This window comes from Pristiophorus japonicus, chromosome 8, assembly GCF_044704955.1.
Source record: "Pristiophorus japonicus isolate sPriJap1 chromosome 8, sPriJap1.hap1, whole genome shotgun sequence".
NCBI lineage: Eukaryota > Metazoa > Chordata > Chondrichthyes > Pristiophoridae > Pristiophorus > Pristiophorus japonicus.
Window position 1 is genome coordinate 23,360,422 of NC_091984.1, and position 6,000 is coordinate 23,366,421.

General features: G+C 44.3%; 1 long non-coding RNA gene across 1 annotated transcript in view; it reads left to right on the forward strand.

The window, feature by feature from the left end:
- The window catches only part of LOC139268027 (uncharacterized), an 86,706-nt gene extending 81,169 nt beyond the window's left edge, over nt 1-5,537 (forward strand). The window contains exon 3 of the long non-coding RNA XR_011593958.1: nt 4,933-5,537. This is a non-coding gene — a long non-coding RNA (uncharacterized lncRNA). The remainder of the gene's footprint in view (nt 1-4,932) is intronic.
- The last annotated feature ends 463 nt before the right edge of the window (nt 5,538-6,000 follow it).

Here is a 6,000-nt window from a genome sequence, read left to right on the forward strand (position 1 = left end):
TGTACCTGTGCTGGGTTGTGTTCACATTCCCTTTATTTGCTGACAAAGTCTTCTGTAATGAAACAATGGGACAAGAAAACCACTCTGCGTGTTGGAGGCACTGACTATTTTATTCCCTGTAATATGTGCCTCACAGCCAGATCTCGCCCTGTCTTCACCCTGAAGCTTTCATCTTCCCTTTGTTGAGTGAATATTGCTAAGACGTAATGTCTCCGCGCCCCCCCCCCCCCCCCCCCATCTCTCCCTGTCTCAACTGTGACTCCGAGAGAGGATTGTCAGTTGGTACTGCCCTCTTTCCTCCATGCCCGGACTATGTGCTCAGCGCACATCAAAAGACTCCCATCGTACCCTTATGGTTTAAATCTTTAAACTGGGAGTAACAGCCTCAGTACATTCAGACCCCTCACATCCTACAGTCATGTCACTGCATGTTCCTGCAACAATTACCAGGGGAGGGAGGCAGCCGAGTGAATCAAGTAGCGAGTGTTGTCTCTCCGGACTCCATGCTGTGGCTCTGATCAGGAGTTCAGCGAAATTCTGTTTGAAATGAGAATAGACTAATTTTCATCCGACTCTCCTCGGAGAAGTCCCATGTGTCCAGGCATGCCAAGGGTCATCATTAGAAAGCTCCCATCAAAAGACACGAGCCTTCTTGTGGCAACGGTTTTCTCTTTGTTTAATTTATCAATGTTAATGAATGCATTTAGAAAGGATAGAATTGGTCGATCCTCCTGTGCGACCGCTCCGAAACATACATTTAAACATACTCTGGGAGATAAACAAATGTATTAAAAATGGTATTAAGAAGGGGCAAAGAGCAATTTCTGATTTAAAATTCAGGAGCGTTCTATGATCAAAGGGAGCTCAATAACTCCCAGCTGTTCAAAGGGACTTGTATAAAACAAATCAGATGTGACCAAGAATAGGAAAGATCTCATTAAGTGCTAAACTGGATGATGACAGGTGAAGCTACAGCCTGCTTAAAAACTATCATTTTATTTCTTCCCCCTCCCACCTCCCCAACCGTGTATTTGTTTTGCCAAACGATCTTGTTTCCAAAATTGAACATTACAGGGTCGAATGAATAACAGTCCAAATAATCAACAGAATTGGGCGCCTTAGCAGACAGAGTTTACTGCTGCTATGGATATTCCACTGACAGTGTTTTTCTTTACTGAGATGAGAAAAGTTCTCAATGGTTTAAGATTAAGCATAAAAGGGAAGAGTTTCTGTGTGCAACTGTGATTATCTTTTAGTGATCTACACTATAGCTCTTGGAGAGAAAAAAAAATCACAGTGCCACAAAGCATAGAAGAAAGGCGATCTTTTTATTTGAAGAATAAAAAGATTTTATAATCAGAGCATTTTATTAACACGAAAAGCCCATAAGGTCCATATTTTAGATCAGATTAGAGTTATTTTGAGTTTGCTCAGTATTCCCTGGCCACTGCACAATTTCAGAATTGTCTGCAGGTTCAGTTTAGAGTTATATTCAGACAAGTCGAAAACTCAGTTACTCCCAGTAACTGGAAAAGTGCAGAAACTTTGACTTAGCCAGTTCGTAGAGCTGCAGTTTCCATTTAATTTCTGGGAAGGCATTTTATTAACAACTTTAAACAATATTTTCCTACAACAACAACTTGTATTTATATAGCGCCTTTAACGTCCCAAGGCGCTTCACAGGAGTATTATGAGATAAAACATTTTACACCGAGTCACATAAGAAGAAATTAGGGCAGGTGACCAAAACTTGATCAAAGAGGTAGGTTTTAAGGAATGTCTTAAAGAAGGGGAAAGACAGACAAGAGATTTAAGAAAGGAGTTCTAGAGCTTGGGGCCTAAGCACCTGAAGGCACGGCCACCAATGGTTGAACGATTATAATCAGGGATGCTCAAGAGGGCAGAATTAGAGGAGTGCAGACATGGGGGGGGGGGGGGGGGCTTTTGGGGTTGGAGGCGATTACAGAGATAGGGAGGGGCAAGGCCATGGAGGGATTTGAAAACAAGGATGAGAATTTTGAAATCCAGGCGTTGCTTAACCCTAAGCCTATTTTCACAGGGTATCCAGACGTGGTAGGATTGGTCACGTTGTGTTAGGTTAGTTAAGTACAATGCCAAGAAATTGTTAGATCTGGTGCAAAGCCTTGAGCTTGAATTGTCTTTCAGGTAAAATACTGCGCAGTAGGTATTTTGGGCTTAATTTTTACTCTCCCCGCCTGGTGAAAATCAGGCATGGGTACAGTTGCAATGGAGCGGGGGCGAACTTACCCAGAACTGATCTGTTCGGCTAAAAATTTTAAATTGCAGGCTGCAATGACACCGCCCCCAGCCGACAGGGTCTTCTTTTAATAATGCTGTCAACGAGGCATGATCTGCCATTTTAACCTGAGGCCTGAGCAATGGTGCCCAAACAGGAGGCTGGGCCACACGCGGCCCAAAAGCGTAAGTTTTCGACATTTATCTTTAATTTCCTTGAGGGCCAGGAGGAGCAGGAATCTACCTCCCGGCTCCACAAGGAGGCCTTGGGTCTCCCCCGCCCCGGACTTCCTCCCACCAGTCCCTGACCTGGATTTCCCTCCTTGTGCCAGGGACCGTAACCATGGCTCTCCTGTGGTGGCCTCCTGTGGCTCAATGTTAACGGCTGGGTAGCTGTTTCCAGCCCATGCACGTGTGGTTTGCTCGAGAATTCAGCAAGCGGCATGCTAATAAGTCTCGACCGTTAAAACTGTCCCTGACTGCGGCCTGATGGGTATGTCACGCGCTTTGCCAGGATCTCGCCTGGGAGTTGAAACCGAACTTTTTTCTATTTCATCCAGACTGTTACTCCCCAAATGACAGCAGTGACACCAATGGGTAATCACTTATTGCCATTGCCAAGGGTTTGTCCGCAGCTTCAGGTGAGGGTGACTCGCAGCACGAAGAGCAAAAATCGGGTGGGATTTAGAATGGGCAGCCAAGTGGCTACCCCTGTTCTGCGCCCCCACTGATGTAGAAATTGACCTCCTTTCAGTTGCCACTACTTGGCAAGTGGTACGACAGAGGTGAAAGGCAAACAAGATTAAGACCAGTGTTGCCGGAATGATCGCCGTGTCTTACACTGACAGGAGAAGCATACAATTGCTAATAGTGCAAGGTTTCACAAACTGGAAAGAACTTTCATATTGCACATTATCACAATCACAGTTAATGAAATACTTTTTGATGTATAGTCACTGCTGGTCAAATAATGATATTGAACACAGCAAGATCCCAAACACATCAAATAATGAGTAATAACCAGTTTCTGGTGGTGTTAGTTGAGCAAGCAATGGTGGCTAGGACACAAAAGGATCTATTTTGGCTTTTGAGCAACCGACCGCTGGAGCGAGCTGATCGATGACCCATCCCGTGGCGAAATGGCCCCCACGTGATTTTGAGGCGGGCATCGTTTAAATCTGACAGGCGAGCTGCGGGGCACCAAACAGTCGTCCCAGTGCAACTCGCCGAATTGAGGCCTGGCGCTCGGGCCAGGGCAATGTAAGTTGCGGGGGTGTGGTCATAATCATAGAGGGTGGGGGGGTCGTAGGTCACAGATTACTTTTGTGGGCCTCCTGCTCCTCACACAAAGATAATTCAACTGTTACCTTCGGTGGGCCTCTTGGGTTCCACAGCCCATGCGCTGCGCAGGTTCCGACCAGTTCTGACCTAACATGGCAATTGGAGTCCTACTTATGTCACAGGACCAATGTTCCCATTAAGTTCCCACGCAGGCCTCTTGCCGGTTTTTCAATTTGAATAACCATGCATGCCCGAATATGTGAATGGGACACAGCCACTTAAAGGGGCTGCGCACCCACTTAAAGGGGCCGCGCACCCACTTAAAGGGGCCGTGCAGCTATTTAAAGGGGCCGCGCACCTAAAAATAATTAGTGAACATTGCATAGGACCCCAATTTGCGTATTAAAAAGGGTTTATCACTTGAAACAAGTGGCACTTTGGACACCCTGTGTTAGGCCTCCTTGAAAATGGAGCCGGCTTCATTGCCCATGTTAACAGCCGGTAAGGTTAAAATAATCAAAATCGGCCCCATGTAGTAATGACTCCAAGGAAAGATTCCTGCTTCTTCAAATAGTGCCATGGGGGGTGGGGGTCACTTAAAGCCACATGAACAGGACCTTGACAGATCGCATCAGAAAGATGACACCTCTGACAAATCAGCAGTCACTCAGTACTACACTGAAGTGCCCCTCAGTTTTGCATTAATGTGCTCATGTGCTGGAGTAGGAAATGAACCTGTGACCTTGTGACTCAGTGGCAAGAGTGCTACCAACTGAGCCAAGTTAACACTACATATATATTAGAACAAGCTGTTCATCCTGGCTCTCTCAATGTAGCACAGTGTTATGTGTTTTACATATGTACTCTATGAACTGTGTTGGACTAACTAAGAGCGAAGTTGAAAAAGATCTAGGGGGTGTTAAAAGATTCAGCTCTTCATGTCCACTCACTGTGCCGCAATCAACAAAAGAAATGAAATGTTGCATTGTATTACTAAACCAGTAGAGCATAAGGAAAAGGAAGTCATGCTGAAACTGTACATTGCGCTAGTTGAGAAATCTACGTTCCTCCAACTCTGGCTGCTTGTGCATATCCTACTTCCTTCGCCCTCCATTGGTGGCCGTACCTTCAGCTGTCTAGGCCCCAAGCTCTGGAATTCCCTCCCTAAACCTCTTCGCCTCTCTACCTCTCCTCCTTTAACACTCGGCTTGAAGGCTACCTCTTTGACCAAGTGTTTGGTCATCTGTCCTAATGTCTCCTTCTTTGGCTCACTGTCAATTTTCTTTGTCTGATTGCGCGCCTTGGGGACATCTTACTACATTACAGGCGCTATATAAATGCAATTTATTGTCGCAGTCAGAAAGATCTTGATTACAGTCTCCATTTTGGTTACAGAAACATGAGGGAGACATTCAAGCATTAAGGGCAGTTCTGAGAAAAGCTTCGAGGCTGATTTCTAATTGCAAAGGATAAAAGTCCGAAGATTGAAATATTGAAATATTGAAGAAGCTTGGACTCTTCAACCTTGAAAGGTGATGATTGAAAGGGGATCCTGTCAATGTTTGTAAGATATTAAACAGGATAGAAATGATAAATATGCAGTATTACCTCAAGGCATATTATGAAAGTGGAGCAAGAGGGCACGAATTCAAACTGGTGAAAAGTACATTTAAGATCAATAGTGAGAAGTTCTTCCTCGCAAAAACGGTGATCAAAGCTTGGAGTGGACATCTGGGTAGGGTAGCGAAAATAAAACCTTGGAGTCATTTAAGTTAGATGTTGCGATGGTTTGGGGGACTGTAGGATTTTCTAGATGACTAAACTAAAATGGGCCAAATGGCCTTCCTCATCCATATTTAGATCGTTATTTTTAAATATTGACTGGGATTTTTCATTTGTGGTTATCCATCCAGTAAAATGAACGTGGGGAAAATCACGAGCGGGGGATGGCGGAAGGGAAAGATCTCGGCCATTGTGTATCAGAAGCAACGGAAAGGAATAGTGAGGACAGAGGATCAAACTGTTTAGATTTCATGTTATGCGGCAGACTTTTTGAATGCCAGTTTTGATCTGGTCCAATTCTTTGCTTTTAAAGTGGAAATCAAGCTAGTTTCAGAGTAAAGATGATTTTTCATTGTATGTTTTGTGAAATAGTATGGCAGATCTCACAAGGCTGTTGAACACTGTGCATTAAAGGTTATATTTTAATATATTTTTGTAATTATTTTTGCCTTCTAGTGCAAATTACTGCTGCTGGGTAGCTGTCCTCTGCATATAATCACTTCACTTACTGGGTAGAGCTGAAGACCTTTATTCTTCCCTCTGATAGAAAACACTCTGCTCCATAAGGCATCATACATGGGTCAACTAAGAAATAATGAAACTAGTCATACTGGAGATAGCTCAGTAGCTTGTTTTCTTGTGTTGTCTTCAAACTAGATAGTATGGATCAAATGCCCAGGA